This window comes from Pseudophryne corroboree, chromosome 8 (genome assembly GCF_028390025.1).
Source record: "Pseudophryne corroboree isolate aPseCor3 chromosome 8, aPseCor3.hap2, whole genome shotgun sequence".
NCBI classification, from domain to species: Eukaryota; Metazoa; Chordata; class Amphibia; order Anura; family Myobatrachidae; genus Pseudophryne; species Pseudophryne corroboree.
The window spans coordinates 406,935,937-406,959,537 of record NC_086451.1 but is presented as its reverse complement, the minus strand read 5'-3'; the positions used below and the strand labels follow the sequence as shown (position 1 = coordinate 406,959,537).

Here is a 23,601-nt window from a genome sequence, read left to right as displayed (position 1 = left end):
AGCGCATAGCGCGCGACCGTGCCCGTAGCGTGGCGAGCGCAGCGAGCCCGCAAGGGGCTCATTTGCGCTCGCCACACTGTCGGTAAGCCGGCGGTCGGGCTCCCGGCGCCGGTATGCTGGTCGCCGGGAGCCCGACCGCCGGCATATCGTAGTGAACCCATACAGAACATTATACAGTTCATTACATGCAGATAAAACCAAGGTCTAATACAGACATCATTATACCATAACATGTATACACACAGCCCAGATCCAGTACAAACACTACTACACCATAACATGTATACACACAGCCCAGATCCAGTACAGACACTACTACACCATAACATGTATACACACAGCCCAGATCCAGTACAGACACTACTACACCATGACATGTATACACACAGCCCAGATCCAGCACAGATACTACTACACCATAACATGTATACACACAGCCCAGATCCAGTACAAACACTACTACACCATAACGTGTATACACACAGCCCAGATCCAGTACAGACACTACTACACTGTAACATGTATACACACAGCCCAGATCCAGTACAGACACTACTACACCATGACATGTATACACACAGCCCAGGCCCAGTACAGACACTACTACACTGTAACATGTATACACACAGCCCAGATCCAGTACAGACACTACTACACCATGACATGTATACACACAGCCCAGATCCAGCACAGATACTACTACACCATAACATGTATACACACAGCCCAGATCCAGTACAAACACTACTACACCATAACGTGTATACACACAGCCCAGGCCCAGTACAGACACTACTACACTGTAACATGTATACACACAGCCCAGATCCAGTACAGACACTACTACACCATGACATGTATACACACAGCCCAGATCCAGCACAGACACTACTACACCATAACATGTATACACACAGCCCAGATCCAGCACAGACACTACTACACCATAACATGTATACACACAGCCCAGATCCAGCACAGACACTACTACACCATGACATGTATACACACAGCCCAGATCCAGCACAGACACTACTACACCATGACATGTATACACACAGCCCAGATCCAGCACAGACACTACTACACCATGACATGTATACACACAGCCCAGGTCCAGCACAGACACTAATACACCATGACATGTATACACACCGCCCAGATCCAGCACAGACACTACTACACCATTACATGTATACACACAGCCCAGATCCAGCACAGACACTACTACACCATAACATGTATACACTAGAGATGAGCGGGTTCGGTTTCTCTGAATCCGAACCCGCCAGAACTTCATGTTTTTTTTCACGAGTCCGAGCGACTCGGATCTTCCCGCCTTGCTCGGTTAACCCGAGCGCGCCCGAACGTCATCATGACGCTGTCGGATTCTCGCGAGGCTCGGATTCTATCGCGAGACTCGGATTCTATATAAGGAGCCGCGCGTCGCCGCCATTTTCACACGTGCATTGAGATTGATAGGGAGAGGACGTGGCTGGCGTCCTCTCCGTTTAGACACTTGATTTACTAATTTTGGGGAGCATTAGGAGTACTCAGTAGTGTACAGTGCAGAGTTTTGCTGATAGTGACCAGTGACCACCACTTTTATTTATAATCCGTTCTCTGCCTGAAAAAAGCGATACACAGCACACAGTGACTCAGTCACATACATACCATATCTGTGTGCACTGCTCAGGCTCAGGCCAGTGTGCTGCATCATCTATATATATTATATATCTGTCTGACTGCTCAGCTCACACAGCTTATAATTGTGGGGGAGACTGGGGAGCACTACTGCAGTGCCAGTTATAGGTTATAGCAGGAGCCAGGAGTACATAATATTATATTAAAATTAAACAGTGCACACTTTTGCTGCAGGAGTGCCACTGCCAGTGTGACTAGTGACCAGTGACCTGACCACCAGTATATAATATTAGTAGTATACTATCTCTTTATCAACACAGTACACAGTACAGTGCGGTAGTTCACGGCTGTGGCTACCTCTGTGTCGGCACTCGGCAGCCCGTCCATAATTGTATATACCAGTGACCTAACCGTGGTTTTTTTTTCTTTCTTTATACATACATACTAGTTACGAGTATACTATCTCTTTATCAACCAGTCTATATATTAGCAGCAGACACAGTACAGTGCGGTAGTTCATGGCTGTGGCTACCTCTGTGTCGGCACTCGGCAGCCCGTCCATAATTGTATATACCAGTGACCTAACCGTGGTTTTTTTTCTTTCTTTATACATACATACTAGTTACGAGTATACTATCTCTTTATCAACCAGTCTATATATTAGCAGCAGACACAGTACAGTGCGGTAGTTCACGGCTGTGGCTACCTCTGTGTCGGCACTCGGCAGCCCGTCCATAATTGTATATACCAGTGACCTAACCGTGGTTTTTTTTTCTTTCTTTATACATACATACTAGTTACGAGTATACTATCTCTTTATCAACCAGTCTATATATTAGCAGCAGACACAGTACAGTGCGGTAGTTCACGGCTGTGGCTACCTCTGTGTCGGCACTCGGCAGCCCGTCCATAATTGTATATACCAGTGACCTAACCGTGGTTTTTTTTTCTTTCTTTATACATACATACTAGTTACGAGTATACTATCTCTTTATCAACCAGTCTATATATTAGCAGCAGACACAGTACAGTGCGGTAGTTCACGGCTGTGGCTACCTCTGTGTCGGCACTCGGCAGCCCGTCCATAATTGTATATACCAGTGACCTAACCGTGGTTTTTTTTTCTTTCTTTATACATACATACTAGTTACGAGTATACTATCTCTTTATCAACCAGTCTATATATTAGCAGCAGACACAGTACAGTGCGGTAGTTCACGGCTGTGGCTACCTCTGTGTCGGCACTCGGCAGCCCGTCCATAATTGTATATACCAGTGACCTAACCGTGGTTTTTTTTTCTTTCTTTATACATACATACTAGTTACGAGTATACTATCTCTTTATCAACCAGTCTATATATTAGCAGCAGACACAGTACAGTGCGGTAGTTCACGGCTGTGGCTACCTCTGTGTCGGCACTCGGCAGCCCGTCCATAATTGTATATACCAGTGACCTAACCGTGGTTTTTTTTTCTTTCTTTATACATACATACTAGTTACGAGTATACTATCTCTTTATCAACCAGTCTATATATTAGCAGCAGACACAGTACAGTGCGGTAGTTCACGGCTGTGGCTACCTCTGTGTCGGCACTCGGCAGCCCGTCCATAATTGTATATACCAGTGACCTAACCGTGGTTTTTTTTTCTTTCTTTATACATACATACTAGTTACGAGTATACTATCTCTTTATCAACCAGTCTATATATTAGCAGCAGACACAGTACAGTGCGGTAGTTCACGGCTGTGGCTACCTCTGTGTCGGCACTCGGCAGCCCGTCCATAATTGTATATACCAGTGACCTAACCGTGGTTTTTTTTTCTTTCTTTATACATACATACTAGTTACGAGTATACTATCTCTTTATCAACCAGTCTATATATTAGCAGCAGACACAGTACAGTGCGGTAGTTCACGGCTGTGGCTACCTCTGTGTCGGCACTCGGCAGCCCGTCCATAATTGTATATACCAGTGACCTAACCGTGGTTTTTTTTTCTTTCTTTATACATACATACTAGTTACGAGTATACTATCTCTTTATCAACCAGTCTATATATTAGCAGCAGACACAGTACAGTGCGGTAGTTCACGGCTGTGGCTACCTCTGTGTCGGCACTCGGCAGCCCGTCCATAATTGTATATACCACCTAACCGTGGTTTTTTTTTCTTTCTTTATACATACATACTAGTTACGAGTAGAGATGAGCGCCTGAAATTTTTCGGGTTTTGTGTTTTGGTTTTGGGTTCGGTTCCGCGGCCGTGTTTTGGGTTCGAACGCGTTTTGGCAAAACCTCACCGAATTATTTTTGTCGGATTCGGGTGTGTTTTGGATTCGGGTGTTTTTTTCCAAAAACACTAAAAAACAGCTTAAATCATAGAATTTGGGGGTCATTTTGATCCCAAAGTATTATTAACCTCAAAAACCATAATTTACACTCATTTTCAGTCTATTCTGAATACCTCACACCTCACAATATTATTTTTAGTCCTAAAATTTGCACCGAGGTCGCTGTGTGAGTAAGATAAGCGACCCTAGTGGCCGACACAAACACCGGGCCCATCTAGGAGTGGCACTGCAGTGTCACGCAGGATGTCCCTTCCAAAAAACCCTCCCCAAACAGCACATGACGCAAAGAAAAAAAGAGGCGCAATGAGGTAGCTGTGTGAGTAAGATTAGCGACCCTAGTGGCCGACACAAACACCGGGCCCATCTAGGAGTGGCACTGCAGTGTCACGCAGGATGGCCCTTCCAAAAAACCCTCCCCAAACAGCACATGACGCAAAGAAAAAAAGAGGCGAAATGAGGTAGCTGACTGTGTGAGTAAGATTAGCGACCCTAGTGGCCGACACAAACACCGGGCACATCTAGGAGTGGCACTGCAGTGTCACGCAGGATGTCCCTTCCAAAAAACCCTCCCCAAACAGCACATGACGCAAAGAAAAAAAGAGGCGCAATGAGGTAGCTGTGTGAGTAAGATTAGCGACCCTAGTGGCCGACACAAACACCGGGCACATCTAGGAGTGGCACTGCAGTGTCACGCAGGATGTCCCTTCCAAAAAACCCTCCCCAAACAGCACATGACGCAAAGAAAAAAAGAGGCGCAATGAGGTAGCTGTGTGAGTAAGATTAGCGACCCTAGTGGCCGACACAAACACCGGGCCCATCTAGGAGTGGCACTGCAGTGTCACGCAGGATGTCCCTTCCAAAAAACCCTCCCCAATCAGCACATGATGCAAAGAAAAAGAAAAGAAAAAAGAGGTGCAAGATGGAATTATCCTTGGGCCCTCCCACCCACCCTTATGTTGTATAAACAAAACAGGACATGCACACTTTAACCAACCCATCATTTCAGTGACAGGGTCTGCCACACGACTGTGACTGATATGACGGGTTGGTTTGGACCCCCCCCAAAAAAGAAGCAATTAATCTCTCCTTGCACAAACTGGCTCTACAGAGGCAAGATGTCCACCTCATCTTCACCCTCCGATATATCACCGTGTACATCCCCCTCCTCACAGATTATCAATTCGTCCCCACTGGAATCCACCATCTCAGCTCCCTGTGTACTTTGTGGAGGCAATTGCTGCTGGTCAATGTCTCCGCGGAGGAATTGATTATAATTCATTTTAATGAACATCATCTTCTCCACATTTTCTGGATGTAACCTTGTACGCCGATTGCTGACAAGGTGAGCGGCGGCACTAAACACTCTTTCTGAGTACACACTTGTGGGAGGGCAACTTAGGTAGAATAAAGCCAGTTTGTGCAAGGGCCTCCAAATTGCCTCTTTTTCCTGCCAGTATAAGTACGGACTGTGTGACGTGCCTACTTGGATGCGGTCACTCATATAATCCTCCACCATTCTATCAATGTTGAGAGAATCATATGCAGTGACAGTAGACGACATGTCCGTAATCGTTGTCAGGTCCTTCAGTCCGGACCAGATGTCAGCATCAGCAGTCGCTCCAGACTGCCCTGCATCACCGCCAGCGGGTGGGCTCGGAATTCTGAGCCTTTTCCTCGCACCCCCAGTTGCGGGAGAATGTGAAGGAGGAGATGTTGACAGGTCGCGTTCCGCTTGACTTGACAATTTTGTCACCAGCAGGTCTTTCAACCCCAGCAGACCTGTGTCTGCCGGAAAGAGAGATCCAAGGTAGGCTTTAAATCTAGGATCGAGCACGGTGGCCAAAATGTAGTGCTCTGATTTCAACAGATTGACCACCCGTGAATCCTTGTTAAGCGAATTAAGGGCTGCATCCACAAGTCCCACATGCCTAGCGGAATCGCTCCGTGTTAGCTCCTTCTTCAATGCCTCCAGCTTCTTCTGCAAAAGCCTGATGAGGGGAATGACCTGACTCAGGCTGGCAGTGTCTGAACTGACTTCACGTGTGGCAAGTTCAAAGGGCATCAGAACCTTGCACAACGTTGAAATCATTCTCCACTGCACTTGAGACAGGTGCATTCCATCTCCTATATCGTGCTCAATTGTATAGGCTTGAATGGCCTTTTGCTGCTCCTCCAACCTCTGAAGCATATAGAGGGTTGAATTCCACCTCGTTACCACTTCTTGCTTCAGATGATGGCAGGGCAGGTTCAGTAGTTTTTGGTGGTGCTCCAGTCTTCTGTACGTGGTGCCTGTACGCCGAAAGTGTCCCGCAATTTTTCTGGCCACCGACAGCATCTCTTGCACGCCCCTGTCGTTTTTTAAAAAATTCTGCACCACCAAATTCAAGGTATGTGCAAAACATGGGACGTGCTGGAATTTGCCCATATTTAATGCACACACAATATTGCTGGCGTTGTCCGATGCCACAAATCCACAGGAGAGTCCAATTGGGGTAAGCCATTCCGCGATGATCTTCCTCAGTTGCCGTAAGAGGTTTTCAGCTGTGTGCGTATTCTGGAAAGCGGTGATACAAAGCGTAGCCTGCCTAGGAAAGAGTTGGCGTTTGCGAGATGCTGCTACTGGTGCCGCCGCTGCTGTTCTTGCGGCGGGAGTCCATACATCTACCCAGTGGGCTGTCACAGTCATATAGTCCTGACCCTGCCCTGCTCCACTTGTCCACATGTCCGTGGTTAAGTGGACATTGGGTACAACTGCATTTTTTAGGACACTGGTGAGTCTTTTTCTGACGTCCGTGTACATTCTCGGTATCGCCTGCCTAGAGAAGTGGAACCTAGATGGTATTTGGTAACGGGGGCACACTGCCTCAATAAATTGTCTAGTTCCCTGTGAACTAACGGCGGATACCGGACGCACGTCTAACACCAACATAGTTGTCAAGGACTCAGTTATCCGCTTTGCAGTAGGATGACTGCTGTGATATTTCATCTTCCTCGCAAAGGACTGTTGAACAGTCAATTGCTTACTGGAAGTAGTACAAGTGGGCTTACGACTTCCCCTCTGGGATGACCATCGACTCCCAGCGGCAACAACAGCAGCGCCAGCAGCAGTAGGCGTTACACGCAAGGATGCATCGGAGGAATCCCAGGCAGGAGAGGACTCGTCAGACTTGCCAGTGACATGGCCTGCAGGACTATTGGCATTCCTGGGGAAGGAGGAAATTGACACTGAGGGAGTTGGTGGGGTGGTTTGCGTGAGCTTGGTTACAAGAGGAAGGGATTTACTGGTCAGTGGACTGCTTCCGCTGTCACCCAAAGTTTTTGAACTTGTCACTGACTTATTATGAATGCGCTGCAGGTGACGTATAAGGGAGGATGTTCCGAGGTGGTTAACGTCCTTACCCCTACTTATTACAGCTTGACAAAGGGAACACACGGCTTGACACCTGTTGTCCGCATTTCTGGTGAAATACCTCCACACCGAAGAGCTGATTTTTTTGGTATTTTCACCTGGCATGTCAACGGCCATATTCCTCCCACGGACAACAGGTGTCTCCCCGGGTGCCTGACTTAAACAAACCACCTCACCATCAGAATCCTCCTGGTCAATTTCCTCCCCAGCGCCAGCAACACCCATATCCTCCTCATCCTGGTGTACTTCAACACTGACATCTTCAATCTGACTATCAGGAACTGGACTGCGGGTGCTCCTTCCAGCACTTGCAGGGGGCATGCAAATAGTGGAAGGCGCATGCTCTTCACGTCCAGTGTTGGGAAGGTCAGGCATCGCAAACGACACAATTGGACTCTCCTTGTGGATTTGGGATTTCAAAGAACGCACAGTTCTTTGCGGTGCTTTTGCCAGCTTGAGTCTTTTCAGTTTTCTAGCGAGAGGCTGAGTGCTTCCATCCTCATGTGAAGCTGAACCACTAGCCATGAACATAGGCCAGGGCCTCAGCCGTTCCTTGCCACTCCGTGTGGTAAATGGCATATTGGCAAGTTTACGCTTCTCCTCCGACAATTTTATTTTAGGTTTTGGAGTCCTTTTTTTTCTGATATTTGGTGTTTTGGATTTGACATGCTCTGTACTATGACATTGGGCATCGGCCTTGGCAGACGACGTTGCTGGCATTTCATCGTCTCGGCCATGACTAGTGGCAGCAGCTTCAGCACGAGGTGGAAGTGGATCTTGATCTTTCCCTAATTTTGGAACCTCAACTTTTTTGTTCTCCATATTTTATAGGCAGAACTAAAAGGCACCTCAGGTAAACAATGGAGATGGATGGATTGGATACTAGTATACAATTATGGACGGACTGCCACGGTTAGGTGGTATAAAAAAAACACGGTTAGGTGGTATATAATACAATTATGGATGGACGGACTGCCTGCCGAGTGCCGACACAGAGGTAGCCACAGCCGTGAACTACCGCACTGTACACTGGTTGATAAAGAGATAGTAGTATACTCGTAACAACTAGTATGACGACGGTATAAAGAATGAAAAAAAAACCACGGTTAGGTGGTATATATTATAATACAATTATGGTTGGACGGACTGCCTGCCGAGTGCCGACACAGAGGTAGCCACAGCCGTGAACTACCGCACTGTACACTGGTTGATAAAGAGATAGTAGTATACTCGTAACAACTAGTATGACGACGGTATAAAGAATGAAAAAAAAACCACGGTTAGGTGGTATATAATACAATTATGGTTGGACGGACTGCCTGCCGAGTGCCGACACAGAGGTAGCCACAGCCGTGAACTACCGCACTGTACACTGGTTGATAAAGAGATAGTAGTATACTCGTAACAACTAGTATGACGACGGTATAAAGAATGAAAAAAAAACCACGGTTAGGTGGTATATATTATAATACAATTATGGATGGACGGACTGCCTGCCGAGTGCCGACACAGAGGTAGCCACAGCCGTGAACTACCGCACTGTACACTGGTTGATAAAGAGATAGTAGTATACTCGTAACAACAACTAGTATGACGACGGTATAAAGAATGAAAAAAAAACCACGGTTAGGTGGTATATATTATAATACAATTATGGTTGGACGGACTGCCTGCCGAGTGCCGACACAGAGGTAGCCACAGCCGTGAACTACCGCACTGTACACTGGTTGATAAAGAGATAGTAGTATACTCGTAACAACTAGTATGACGACGGTATAAAGAATGAAAAAAAAACCACGGTTAGGTGGTATATAATACAATTATGGTTGGACGGACTGCCTGCCGAGTGCCGACACAGAGGTAGCCACAGCCGTGAACTACCGCACTGTACACTGGTTGATAAAGAGATAGTAGTATACTCGTAACAACTAGTATGACGACGGTATAAAGAATGAAAAAAAAACCACGGTTAGGTGGTATATATTATAATACAATTATGGTTGGACGGACTGCCTGCCGAGTGCCGACACAGAGGTAGCCACAGCCGTGAACTACCGCACTGTACACTGGTTGATAAAGAGATAGTAGTATACTCGTAACAACTAGTATGACGACGGTATAAAGAATGAAAAAAAAACCACGGTTAGGTGGTATATATTATAATACAATTATGGATGGACGGACTGCCTGCCGAGTGCCGACACAGAGGTAGCCACAGCCGTGAACTACCGCACTGTACACTGGTTGATAAAGAGATAGTAGTATACTCGTAACAACTAGTATGACGACGGTATAAAGAATGAAAAAAAAACCACGGTTAGGTGGTATATAATACAATTATGGTTGGACGGACTGCCTGCCGAGTGCCGACACAGAGGTAGCCACAGCCGTGAACTACCGCACTGTACACTGGTTGATAAAGAGATAGTAGTATACTCGTAACAACAACTAGTATGACGACGGTATAAAGAATGAAAAAAAAACCACGGTTAGGTGGTATATATTATAATACAATTATGGATGGACGGACTGCCTGCCGAGTGCCGACACAGAGGTAGCCACAGCCGTGAACTACCGCACTGTACTGTGTCTGCTGCTAATATAGACTGGTTGATAAAGAGATAGTATACAATACTACTAATATACTGGTGGTCAGGCACTGGTCACCACTAGTCACACTGGCAGTGGCACTCCTGCAGCAAAAGTGTGCACTGTTTAATTTTAATATAATATTATTTATCATGTACTCCTGGCTCCTGCTATAACAACCTGCAGTGCTCCCCAGTCTCCCCCACAATTATAAGCTTTATATACAATACATTGATGTGCAGCACACTGGGCTGAGCAGTGCACACAGACTGAGTCACTGTGTGACTGTGTATCGTTTTTTTCAGGCAGAGAACGGATATATTAAATAAAACAAACAACTGCACTGTCTCTGGTGGTCACTGGTCACTGTGGTCGTCAGTCACTAAACTCTGTCTGCACTCTCTTCTAATCTACAGTATCACAGCAATCTCTCTCTCTCTCTCTCTTCTAAATCTAATCTAAATGGAGAGGACGCCAGCCACGTCCTCTCCCTATCAATCTCAATGCACGTGTGAAAATGGCGGCGACGCGCGGCTCCTTATATAGAATCCGAGTCTCGCGAGAATCCGACAGCGTCATGATGACGTTCGGGCGCGCTCGGGTTAACCGAGCAAGGCGGGAAGATCCGAGTCGCTCGGACCCGTGAAAAAAAAAAGTGAAGTTCGTGCGGGTTCGGATTCAAAGAAACCGAACCCGCTCATCTCTAGTTACGAGTATACTATCTCTTTATCAACCAGTCTATATATTAGCAGCAGACACAGTACAGTGCGGTAGTTCACGGCTGTGGCTACCTCTGTGTCGGCACTCGGCAGCCCGTCCATAATTGTATATACCACCTAACCGTGGTTTTTTTTTCTTTCTTTATACATACATACTAGTTACGAGTATACTATCTCTTTATCAACCAGTCTATATATTAGCAGCAGACACAGTACAGTGCGGTAGTTCACGGCTGTGGCTACCTCTGTGTCGGCACTCCGCAGCCCGTCCATAATTGTATATACCAGTGACCTAACCGTGGTTTTTTTTTCTTTCTTTATACATACATACTAGTTACGAGTATACTATCTCTTTATCAACCAGTCTATATATTAGCAGCAGACACAGTACAGTGCGGTAGTTCACGGCTGTGGCTACCTCTGTGTCGGCACTCGGCAGCCCGTCCATAATTGTATACTAGTATCCAATCCATCCATCTCCATTGTTTACCTGAGGTGCCTTTTAGTTGTGCCTATTAAAATATGGAGAACAAAAATGTTGAGGTTCCAAAATTAGGGAAAGATCAAGATCCACTTCCACCTCGTGCTGAAGCTGCTGCCACTAGTCATGGCCGAGACGATGAAATGCCAGCAACGTCGTCTGCCAAGGCCGATGCCCAATGGCATAGTACAGAGCATGTCAAAACCAAAACACCAAATATCAGTAAAAAAAGGACTCCAAAACCTAAAATAAAATTGTCGGAGGAGAAGCGTAAACTTGCCAATATGCCATTTACCACACGGAGTGGCAAGGAACGGCTGAGGCCCTGGCCTATGTTCATGGCTAGTGGTTCAGCTTCACATGAGGATGGAAGCACTCAGCCTCTCGCTAGAAAACTGAAAAGACTCAAGCTGGCAAAAGCACCGCAAAGAACTGTGCGTTCTTTGAAATCCCAAATCCACAAGGAGAGTCCAATTGTGTCGGTTGCGATGCCTGACCTTCCCAACACTGGACGTGAAGAGCATGCGCCTTCCACCATTTGCACGCCCCCTGCAAGTGCTGGAAGGAGCACCCGCAGTCCAGTTCCTGATAGTCAGATTGAAGATGTCAGTGTTGAAGTACACCAGGATGAGGAGGATATGGGTGTTGCTGGCGCTGGGGAGGAAATTGACCAGGAGGATTCTGATGGTGAGGTGGTTTGTTTAAGTCAGGCACCCGGGGAGACACCTGTTGTCCGTGGGAGGAATATGGCCGTTGACATGCCAGGTGAAAATACCAAAAAAATCAGCTCTTCGGTGTGGAGGTATTTCACCAGAAATGCGGACAACAGGTGTCAAGCCGTGTGTTCCCTTTGTCAAGCTGTAATAAGTAGGGGTAAGGACGTTAACCACCTCGGAACATCCTCCCTTATACGTCACCTGCAGCGCATTCATAATAAGTCAGTGACAAGTTCAAAAACTTTGGGTGACAGCGGAAGCAGTCCACTGACCAGTAAATCCCTTCCTCTTGTAACCAAGCTCACGCAAACCACCCCACCAACTCCCTCAGTGTCAATTTCCTCCTTCCCCAGGAATGCCAATAGTCCTGCAGGCCATGTCACTGGCAAGTCTGACGAGTCCTCTCCTGCCTGGGATTCCTCCGATGCATCCTTGCGTGTAACGCCTACTGCTGCTGGCGCTGCTGTTGTTGCCGCTGGGAGTCGATGGTCATCCCAGAGGGGAAGTCGTAAGCCCACTTGTACTACTTCCAGTAAGCAATTGACTGTTCAACAGTCCTTTGCGAGGAAGATGAAATATCACAGCAGTCATCCTACTGCAAAGCGGATAACTGAGTCCTTGACAACTATGTTGGTGTTAGACGTGCGTCCGGTATCCGCCGTTAGTTCACAGGGAACTAGACAATTTATTGAGGCAGTGTGCCCCCGTTACCAAATACCATCTAGGTTCCACTTCTCTAGGCAGGCGATACCGAGAATGTACACGGACGTCAGAAAAAGACTCACCAGTGTCCTAAAAAATGCAGTTGTACCCAATGTCCACTTAACCACGGACATGTGGACAAGTGGAGCAGGGCAGGGTCAGGACTATATGACTGTGACAGCCCACTGGGTAGATGTATGGACTCCCGCCGCAAGAACAGCAGCGGCGGCACCAGTAGCAGCATCTCGCAAACGCCAACTCTTTCCTAGGCAGGCTACGCTTTGTATCACCGCTTTCCAGAATACGCACACAGCTGAAAACCTCTTACGGCAACTGAGGAAGATCATCGCGGAATGGCTTACCCCAATTGGACTCTCCTGTGGATTTGTGGCATCGGACAACGCCAGCAATATTGTGTGTGCATTAAATATGGGCAAATTCCAGCACGTCCCATGTTTTGCACATACCTTGAATTTGGTGGTGCAGAATTTTTTTAAAAACGACAGGGGCGTGCAAGAGATGCTGTCGGTGGCCAGAAAAATTGCGGGACACTTTCGGCGTACAGGCACCACGTACAGAAGACTGGAGCACCACCAAAAACTACTGAACCTGCCCTGCCATCATCTGAAGCAAGAAGTGGTAACGAGGTGGAATTCAACCCTCTATATGCTTCAGAGGTTGGAGGAGCAGCAAAAGGCCATTCAAGCCTATACAATTGAGCACGATATAGGAGATGGAATGCACCTGTCTCAAGTGCAGTGGAGAATGATTTCAACGTTGTGCAAGGTTCTGATGCCCTTTGAACTTGCCACACGTGAAGTCAGTTCAGACACTGCCAGCCTGAGTCAGGTCATTCCCCTCATCAGGCTTTTGCAGAAGAAGCTGGAGGCATTGAAGAAGGAGCTAAAAGGGAGCGATTCCGCTAGGCATGTGGGACTTGTGGATGCAGCCCTTAATTCGCTTAACAAGGATTCACGGGTGGTCAATCTGTTGAAATCAGAGCACTACATTTTGGCCACCGTGCTCGATCCTAGATTTAAAGCCTACCTTGGATCTCTCTTTCCGGCAGACACAGGTCTGCTGGGGTTGAAAGACCTGCTGGTGACAAAATTGTCAAGTCAAGCGGAACGCGACCTGTCAACATCTCCTCCTTCACATTCTCCCGCAACTGGGGGTGCGAGGAAAAGGCTCAGAATTCCGAGCCCACCCGCTGGCGGTGATGCAGGGCAGTCTGGAGCGACTGCTGATGCTGACATCTGGTCCGGACTGAAGGACCTGACAACGATTACGGACATGTCGTCTACTGTCACTGCATATGATTCTCTCAACATTGATAGAATGGTTATAGTGGAGGGATAAGGGTACCGGCGACCAATGTTGTGTAAATATGCAAATAATTAATATTAAAAGCTTAAGATTTATGAGCCAAAAAATATAAAATCGAACAAACAGTTTTAATAGCATATATAGATGAAATACATAAAAGGTCATATAATATCCGAATCAGGTAAAAAGGTAACAAGGTAAAAGACTTAGCTTTAAAATAGGCAAGGGGGTCACTGCAGGGAACCCAACGCGTTTCGTCACATCAGACTTCTTCAAAGGGTAAGGACTGAGTGAGCTGGCAAGCCTTTTTATAGCTCTAACAGGTAATGTTGTGGGTGTGTGATAACATCATAGATCATGTGACCAATGAAAAATCATTAAAAGGTATTATGACAAGGGGACAGACAGGATGCTTCAGTGTGGCCTGGCCCCAGGTAGTATGGGTCATAGTGGTCATTGCAAAGTGAAAAACGAATGTTTGTAGTAAATAATAATGTTCAGAGAAGCTTTAGAAAGGTAAATTGTGGCACTTCCGCCACACTTCCGGTGACGGAGGTAGCGCGTCATGTGATCTCGGACATTTCCGCCCCACTTCCGGTTGGTTCGTGCGCATGCGCCGGCGGCGAATCCTGTGCACTGCGCATGTGTCCCACATCCAGGGCGGCGGCAGACGTGCTGTCTGGTCTCAGAAGGGATGTGTGTCCTTTGTTTCAAATAGCAGAGCGTCCATTTTGTAGGGGCTGAATTCCATAGGAAATATAGTGATTGCGGCGGCCATATTTCCGGAGTCTAAAGAGACTCAATCGTTGTGATTTTTTGGTGTCCATGGAAACCGTTACATGTAAATAAAACAGACAGGAAAACAGGTGAAATCTACGTAGTGGCCTTCCATACATGCGATATCTTAGTAATTTTAAACATTTTAAACATCAGAGCGGCCACATTTGTGCAAGACTCTACCAATTGGAAGAGTTAAATTAAATTATGATGAATAATAAAATATAATAAAATACAACATAATAATAAAGGTGAAGCTGGTTGTAGTATATTAATAAGTATATTAATAAATAAATAAATAAGAGGTGAGTTCATAGTACCATGGATTATTGAATGTGGTAAGGAAGGTTAACAAGTGCAGGCTATAGTGAGGAGAGACAGGTCGGTGTGGAAAGTGAACGAGGTGCAAAATAAGATACTAAGATTGCTGCTTTTGTTGCAGGTGTTTATAGGAGTGTGTCCTCCATATACAATATAACAAAATATAACAAAGGAAAGAAAGACAAGGGTAAAAAGATACACATATATATATATAATATCCAGAGCATATATAGGTGGCAAGTGCAACACGTGAGTCACATGTGTATCGGGTGATCAGCAGAACGGTTACTGGTTGGCTTGGCGTCATTAGCCTGTCCTTACAGCACCCGATCTTCCCGGATAGTCACCCTCTCTGGTACTGGTCGGGCCCCAAAACACTGCTTAGCTTCCAAGGTCGGACGAGATTGGGCGTGCCAGTGTGGTTTGACCGTATGTACAATTAGACGTCGTAACACCAGTGCATGACCGCATGATACTTGAGATACAGCTTTATTCGTGAATACAGAAAGGCACATACAGGACTAAAAGGAGGGAGTTGTGAGGAAGAGAGGATGGGTACGGCACCTCATAGGAAGGGGGCAATTTCATATCCCTCGTTCAGACCCCTTGGTTGCAAGGTCTGCAGCTGGAATATCCAGTACATCTCCCTTCTCGAGAGTTTGTTCGCGAGGTCACCTCCTCTTTCTCCCAAGCGCACGTGCTCGATGGCCTTGAAGGTGAGATCTTCAGGATTGGAGTTGTGCCATGTCAAAAAATGTCTTGAAACAGTGTGGCTCTCCACTTTGTTCTTAATGTTGCGAACGTGCTCCTGGATCCTTGTTTTAAGGAGTCTTTTGGTCTTGCCCACATATTTCTTTTTGCAGGGGCATTCAAGCAAGTAGACTACGGACGTGCTGTTGCAATTCATGAAGTCTTTGATGGTAAACTGTTTCTTTTCATCCATGTCGCTGAAAGTTTTCCGGTTCGGATGCAAGTATCTGCAAACGTTACATTTGCCACACTTAAAAGACCCTACACATTTGGGCATCATGTTGTTCCTGATCTGGTTCTCTTTCAGGAGGCTCGGGGCAAGGTGGTCCTTCAGATTCTTAGATTTCTTAAAAATGAGGACTGGTTCGGGCGGTAGGATGTCCTTTAGTACCGGGTCCATGAGGAGGATATTCCAGTGGTTCCTAAGTGAGTTCCTAATGGTCTTCTCGTGTTGGCTGTAAGTGGTAATGAAGGCAACCGAATTCCTACTGGTGTCCTTTGGTTTGTATTTTAGGAGGTCCTTCCTGTCCAATCTCCTTGTCTTCGCTAGGGCTTCCTCCAGAATAGGTCCCGGGTATTCTTTGTCCTTGAATCTTTTGCTATAGATCTCTAGTTGGTCCTCACAGTCCTGGGAATTCGTGCAGTTCCTTTTCACCCTTGAGAACTGTGATGCTGGTATGTTGTCCTTCCACTTCCGGAGGTGGTTGCTCTGGTAGTGCAAGTAACTGTTCATATCCACCTCTTTGATAAAGTTTTTTGTGGTGATCCTTCCATTCTCGCTAGTTAAAACCAAGTCCAGATATTCAACTGATTTAACATCGAGTTTTGAGGTAAAAGTTAGGTTAAGATCATTGCTTCCCAGTGTGTTTAAAAATTCATTAAAAGATTCTGCAGAGCCGTTCCAAATGATTAAGATATCGTCGATGTATCGTTTGTACAGTATCACATTTTCCTTAAAAGCACCAGAGTTATAAACATGCGTCTCCTCCCAACGTCCCATAAATAGATTAGCAAAGCTCGGAGCAAAAATAGTCCCCATTGCTGTGCCACAGCGTTGTAGGTAAAACTGGTTAAGAAACTTAAAATAATTGCAGCTGAGGATAAAAAGCATAAGATCACAAATAAAATCTCGGTGGATGGGGGTCAGGTCTGGATCGTTGTCCAGGTAACCCCTGCACGCAGCTATGCCTTTAGAATGCTCGATGCACGTATACAGGGATTGGACATCCACAGTTGCCCATAGGTATGTGTCCTTCCATTCCACCATGTTGAGTATATTGAGTATCGATGTCGTGTCCTTAAGGTACGATGGCAATGCTGTGACATGTTTCTTCAAAAAGATATCAACATACTCTGATAGATTGGAGGTCAGAGAGCCTATGCCCGCCACTATTGGTCTCCCTGGCGGGTTTATCAATGATTTGTGGACCTTCGGTAAAAAGTAAAAAATGGGGGTAATTGGATCTGATCGCAGGAGATACTGGTACTCTTCCTTATTTATCACATTGTTTCGAAGGCCATACAAGAGTTTGGTCCTCAACTCTTCCACAAATGGTTCCTTCGGATCGCTCTGTAATGGTACATAGGAATTAGTATCTCCAAGGAGTCTCAGTGCCTCTTTGGTATAGAGGTCACGTGTTGCACTTGCCACCTTGCCATATATATATGCTCTGGATATTATATATATATATGTGTATCTTTTTACCCTTGTCTTTCTTTCCTTTGTTATATTTTGTTATATTGTATATGGAGGACACACTCCTATAAACACCTGCAACAAAAGCAGCAATCTTAGTATCTTATTTTGCACCTCGTTCACTTTCCACACCGACCTGTCTCTCCTCACTATAGCCTGCACTTGTTAACCTTCCTTACCACATTCAATAATCCATGGTACTATGAACTCACCTCTTATTTATTTATTTATTAATATACTTATTAATATACTACAACCAGCTTCACCTTTATTATTATGTTGTATTTTATTATATTTTATTATTCATCATAATTTAATTTAACTCTTCCAATTGGTAGAGTCTTGCACAAATGTGGCCGCTCTGATGTTTAAAATGTTTAAAATTACTAAGATATCGCATGTATGGAAGGCCACTACGTAGATTTCACCTGTTTTCCTGTCTGTTTTATTTACATGTAACGGTTTCCATGGACACCAAAAAATCACAACGATTGAGTCTCTTTAGACTCCGGAAATATGGCCGCCGCAATCACTATATTTCCTATGGAATTCAGCCCCTACAAAATGGACGCTCTGCTATTTGAAACAAAGGACACACATCCCTTCTGAGACCAGACAGCACGTCTGCCGCCGCCCTGGATGTGGGACACATGCGCAGTGCACAGGATTCGCCGCCGGCGCATGCGCACGAACCAACCGGAAGTGGGGCGGAAATGTCCGAGATCACATGACGCGCTACCTCCGTCACCGGAAGTGTGGCGGAAGTGCCACAATTTACCTTTCTAAAGCTTCTCTGAACATTATTATTTACTACAAACATTCGTTTTTCACTTTGCAATGACCACTATGACCCATACTACCTGGGGCCAGGCCACACTGAAGCATCCTGTCTGTCCCCTTGTCATAATACCTTTTAATGATTTTTCATTGGTCACATGATCTATGATGTTATCACACACCCACAACATTACCTGTTAGAGCTATAAAAAGGCTTGCCAGCTCACTCAGTCCTTACCCTTTGAAGAAGTCTGATGTGACGAAACGCGTTGGGTTCCCTGCAGTGACCCCCTTGCCTATTTTAAAGCTAAGTCTTTTACCTTGTTACCTTTTTACCTGATTCGGATATTATATGACCTTTTATGTATTTCATCTATATATGCTATTAAAACTGTTTGTTCGATTTTATATTTTTTGGCTCATAAATCTTAAGCTTTTAATATTAATTATTTGCATATTTACACAACATTGGTCGCCGGTACCCTTATCCCTCCACTATATCTTTTCTCTGGCAGCACCGTACTAGTGCTGCACCCTTAAGGGGTGGCTGACACCTCTAACAAGGTGGTTGTGTATCTTATACCTTTTTATTACATCATATATCTTTTTATTACAACATATAAATCAAGTTAGTACTGAGACTATACCCCACAAGTGGCGCTGTATCACCCTTTTGCAATACAATTATCTTTTTGGTACACTGATATAGCAGCCTGGTGAGCATAAACGTCCAGTCTTTCAGAAAAATGTTTAGAAACACTGACCGCACAGGCAAACGAAATGATTTATGCCAAAAAATATTTAATGAAAACAAACAGGTAGACACTCCAACACCCATACAAGACCTTGATGACCTGTTTTGGGGTATGGAGAAACTACTTACGAAGGAAGTCAAAGCCTGGTGGGATATGAAAGGACTAGAGCACTATATCACAGTCAACAGAGTACCCAGGGGCTTAAGACTATTAAAACAACCTACGTCGGGTACGATGGACACAGACTTCATAGAAGAATGGGACTCCATCTTACACAGATGTTCAATCGACCCCTTGAAACTCCTTATCCGCAAAAAGAAGGATGATCTGGCGAAACTAGAGGTTGAAATAAAGGCGAAAGAATCCGAAATGACCGACTATAAGGACAAGGAGGACTATCTTATTAACGAAAAGGTGCTTAACAAAAAATTGGAGCACATAGAAGGGGAGGTCATCAAAGGGAAGGAGAAGAAGTTTCTCCGAGACAAAAACGACTACATTAAAGGACAGACGAAGAATTGGAGCAGATTCAAGGCCCCCGGCCACCCACCCAATGGAACAGGGAAATACCAATGGAAAACGATACCGAGCAAAGAGAAGAGAACAAGGATCAACAGTGAGGATTCCCCATTTAACCCACACATCAAAACAACAAACAGATTTTCTACATTACAAAGAAGAGATTCCACGGGGGACCAGGATTTTTTATCAGTAAGAACAGGCGCAAGAGCCAAAGACATGATACGAAACTCAGTGAGGGAAGACAGCAGACAGGCTTCACCTTTGAAAAGAAGACTCGCAGAGGAAGAGGAAAACGGGGCGGTAGGAGGGAGAGACCAGAAAAGAAGAAACCTGCACTAACCGAACCAAGGGATAAAGGCATCTTCAACTTGTCTAAACACGTTCTAACAAACCCAGAGCTAACACTACTTAGCAGAGGCTTGTCTTTTGCACCCACGAACAGTTTGAATAAGTTCGAGACCTTCATTGACCTGAACAAGTTTGTAAGGAAATTAACATTAAAAAGACACTTCCTGCGTAAAGAGGATGCCGTTATAAGCAACTATGAGGAACGTTCCAAGTCAGGCTTGAAACCAGTATCAAAATACTATCCCCTAGAATCCAAGGGAACAAACGTCAGTATTTTCTATGACATGGTGAAGAAGGACCTTTGTGAAACTGAACAAAAACCAGCTGAAGGAAAAAACTTGGGGAACCGTGAATGCGAAGCACTGAAGAAACTGCAGAAAAATAACAACATAGTCATAAAACCGGCTGACAAAGGGGGAGGACTGGTCATTATGGACCGTGACCTCTATACCAAAGAGGCACTGAGACTCCTTGGAGATACTAATTCCTATGTACCATTACAGAGCGATCCGAAGGAACCATTTGTGGAAGAGTTGAGGACCAAACTCTTGTATGGCCTTCGAAACAATGTGATAAATAAGGAAGAGTACCAGTATCTCCTGCGATCAGATCCAATTACCCCCATTTTTTACTTTTTACCGAAGGTCCACAAATCATTGATAAACCCGCCAGGGAGACCAATAGTGGCGGGCATAGGCTCTCTGACCTCCAATCTATCAGAGTATGTTGATATCTTTTTGAAGAAACATGTCACAGCATTGCCATCGTACCTTAAGGACACGACATCGATACTCAATATACTCAACATGGTGGAATGGAAGGACACATACCTATGGGCAACTGTGGATGTCCAATCCCTGTATACGTGCATCGAGCATTCTAAAGGCATAGCTGCGTGCAGGGGTTACCTGGACAACGATCCAGACCTGACCCCCATCCACCGAGATTTTATTTGTGATCTTATGCTTTTTATCCTCAGCTGCAATTATTTTAAGTTTCTTAACCAGTTTTACCTACAACGCTGTGGCACAGCAATGGGGACTATTTTTGCTCCGAGCTTTGCTAATCTATTTATGGGACGTTGGGAGGAGACGCATGTTTATAACTCTGGTGCTTTTAAGGAAAATGTGATACTGTACAAACGATACATCGACGATATCTTAATCATTTGGAACGGCTCTGCAGAATCTTTTAATGAATTTTTAAACACACTGGGAAGCAATGATCTTAACCTAACTTTTACCTCAAAACTCGATGTTAAATCAGTTGAATATCTGGACTTGGTTTTAACTAGCGAGAATGGAAGGATCACCACAAAAAACTTTATCAAAGAGGTGGATATGAACAGTTACTTGCACTACCAGAGCAACCACCTCCGGAAGTGGAAGGACAACATACCAGCATCACAGTTCTCAAGGGTGAAAAGGAACTGCACGAATTCCCAGGACTGTGAGGACCAACTAGAGATCTATAGCAAAAGATTCAAGGACAAAGAATACCCGGGACCTATTCTGGAGGAAGCCCTAGCGAAGACAAGGAGATTGGACAGGAAGGACCTCCTAAAATACAAACCAAAGGACACCAGTAGGAATTCGGTTGCCTTCATTACCACTTACAGCCAACACGAGAAGACCATTAGGAACTCACTTAGGAACCACTGGAATATCCTCCTCATGGACCCGGTACTAAAGGACATCCTACCGCCCGAACCAGTCCTCATTTTTAAGAAATCTAAGAATCTGAAGGACCACCTTGCCCCGAGCCTCCTGAAAGAGAACCAGATCAGGAACAACATGATGCCCAAATGTGTAGGGTCTTTTAAGTGTGGCAAATGTAACGTTTGCAGATACTTGCATCCGAACCGGAAAACTTTCAGCGACATGGATGAAAAGAAACAGTTTACCATCAAAGACTTCATGAATTGCAACAGCACGTCCGTAGTCTACTTGCTTGAATGCCCCTGCAAAAAGAAATATGTGGGCAAGACCAAAAGACTCCTTAAAACAAGGATCCAGGAGCACGTTCGCAACATTAAGAACAAAGTGGAGAGCCACACTGTTTCAAGACATTTTTTGACATGGCACAACTCCAATCCTGAAGATCTCACCTTCAAGGCCATCGAGCACGTGCGCTTGGGAGAAAGAGGAGGTGACCTCGCGAACAAACTCTCGAGAAGGGAGATGTACTGGATATTCCAGCTGCAGACCTTGCAACCAAGGGGTCTGAACGAGGGATATGAAATTGCCCCCTTCCTATGAGGTGCCGTACCCATCCTCTCTTCCTCACAACTCCCTCCTTTTAGTCCTGTATGTGCCTTTCTGTATTCACGAATAAAGCTGTATCTCAAGTATCATGCGGTCATGCACTGGTGTTACGACGTCTAATTGTACATACGGTCAAACCACACTGGCACGCCCAATCTCGTCCGACCTTGGAAGCTAAGCAGTGTTTTGGGGCCCGACCAGTACCAGAGAGGGTGACTATCCGGGAAGATCGGGTGCTGTAAGGACAGGCTAATGACGCCAAGCCAACCAGTAACCGTTCTGCTGATCACCCGATACACATGTGACTCACGTGTTGCACTTGCCACCTTGCCATATATATATGCTCTGGATATTATATATATATATGTGTATCTTTTTACCCTTGTCTTTCTTTCCTTTGTTATATTTTGTTATATTGTATATGGAGGACACACTCCTATAAACACCTGCAACAAAAGCAGCAATCTTAGTATCTTATTTTGCACCTCGTTCACTTTCCACACCGACCTGTCTCTCCTCACTATAGCCTGCACTTGTTAACCTTCCTTACCACATTCAATAATCCATGGTACTATGAACTCACCTCTTATTTATTTATTTATTAATATACTTATTAATATACTACAACCAGCTTCACCTTTATTATTATGTTGTATTTTATTATATTTTATTATTCATCATAATTTAATTTAACTCTTCCAATTGGTAGAGTCTTGCACAAATGTGGCCGCTCTGATGTTTAAAATGTTTAAAATTACTAAGATATCGCATGTATGGAAGGCCACTACGTAGATTTCACCTGTTTTCCTGTCTGTTTTATTTACATGTAACGGTTTCCATGGACACCAAAAAATCACAACGATTGAGTCTCTTTAGACTCCGGAAATATGGCCGCCGCAATCACTATATTTCCTATGGAATTCAGCCCCTACAAAATGGACGCTCTGCTATTTGAAACAAAGGACACACATCCCTTCTGAGACCAGACAGCACGTCTGCCGCCGCCCTGGATGTGGGACACATGCGCAGTGCACAGGATTCGCCGCCGGCGCATGCGCACGAACCAACCGGAAGTGGGGCGGAAATGTCCGAGATCACATGACGCGCTACCTCCGTCACCGGAAGTGTGGCGGAAGTGCCACAATTTACCTTTCTAAAGCTTCTCTGAACATTATTATTTACTACAAACATTCGTTTTTCACTTTGCAATGACCACTATGACCCATACTACCTGGGGCCAGGCCACACTGAAGCATCCTGTCTGTCCCCTTGTCATAATACCTTTTAATGATTTTTTCATTGGTCACATGATCTATGATGTTATCACACACCCACAACATTACCTGTTAGAGCTATAAAAAGGCTTGCCAGCTCACTCAGTCCTTACCCTTTGAAGAAGTCTGATGTGACGAAACGCGTTGGGTTCCCTGCAGTGACCCCCTTGCCTATTTTAA

At 45.2% G+C, this 23,601-nt stretch overlaps 1 protein-coding gene across 1 annotated transcript in view; it reads right to left on the bottom strand.

The window, feature by feature from the left end:
- Positions 1-23,601, bottom strand: part of AXL (AXL receptor tyrosine kinase) — a 208,195-nt gene that overhangs the window by 55,435 nt on the left and 129,159 nt on the right. The gene's annotated exons all lie outside the window — the stretch shown is intronic.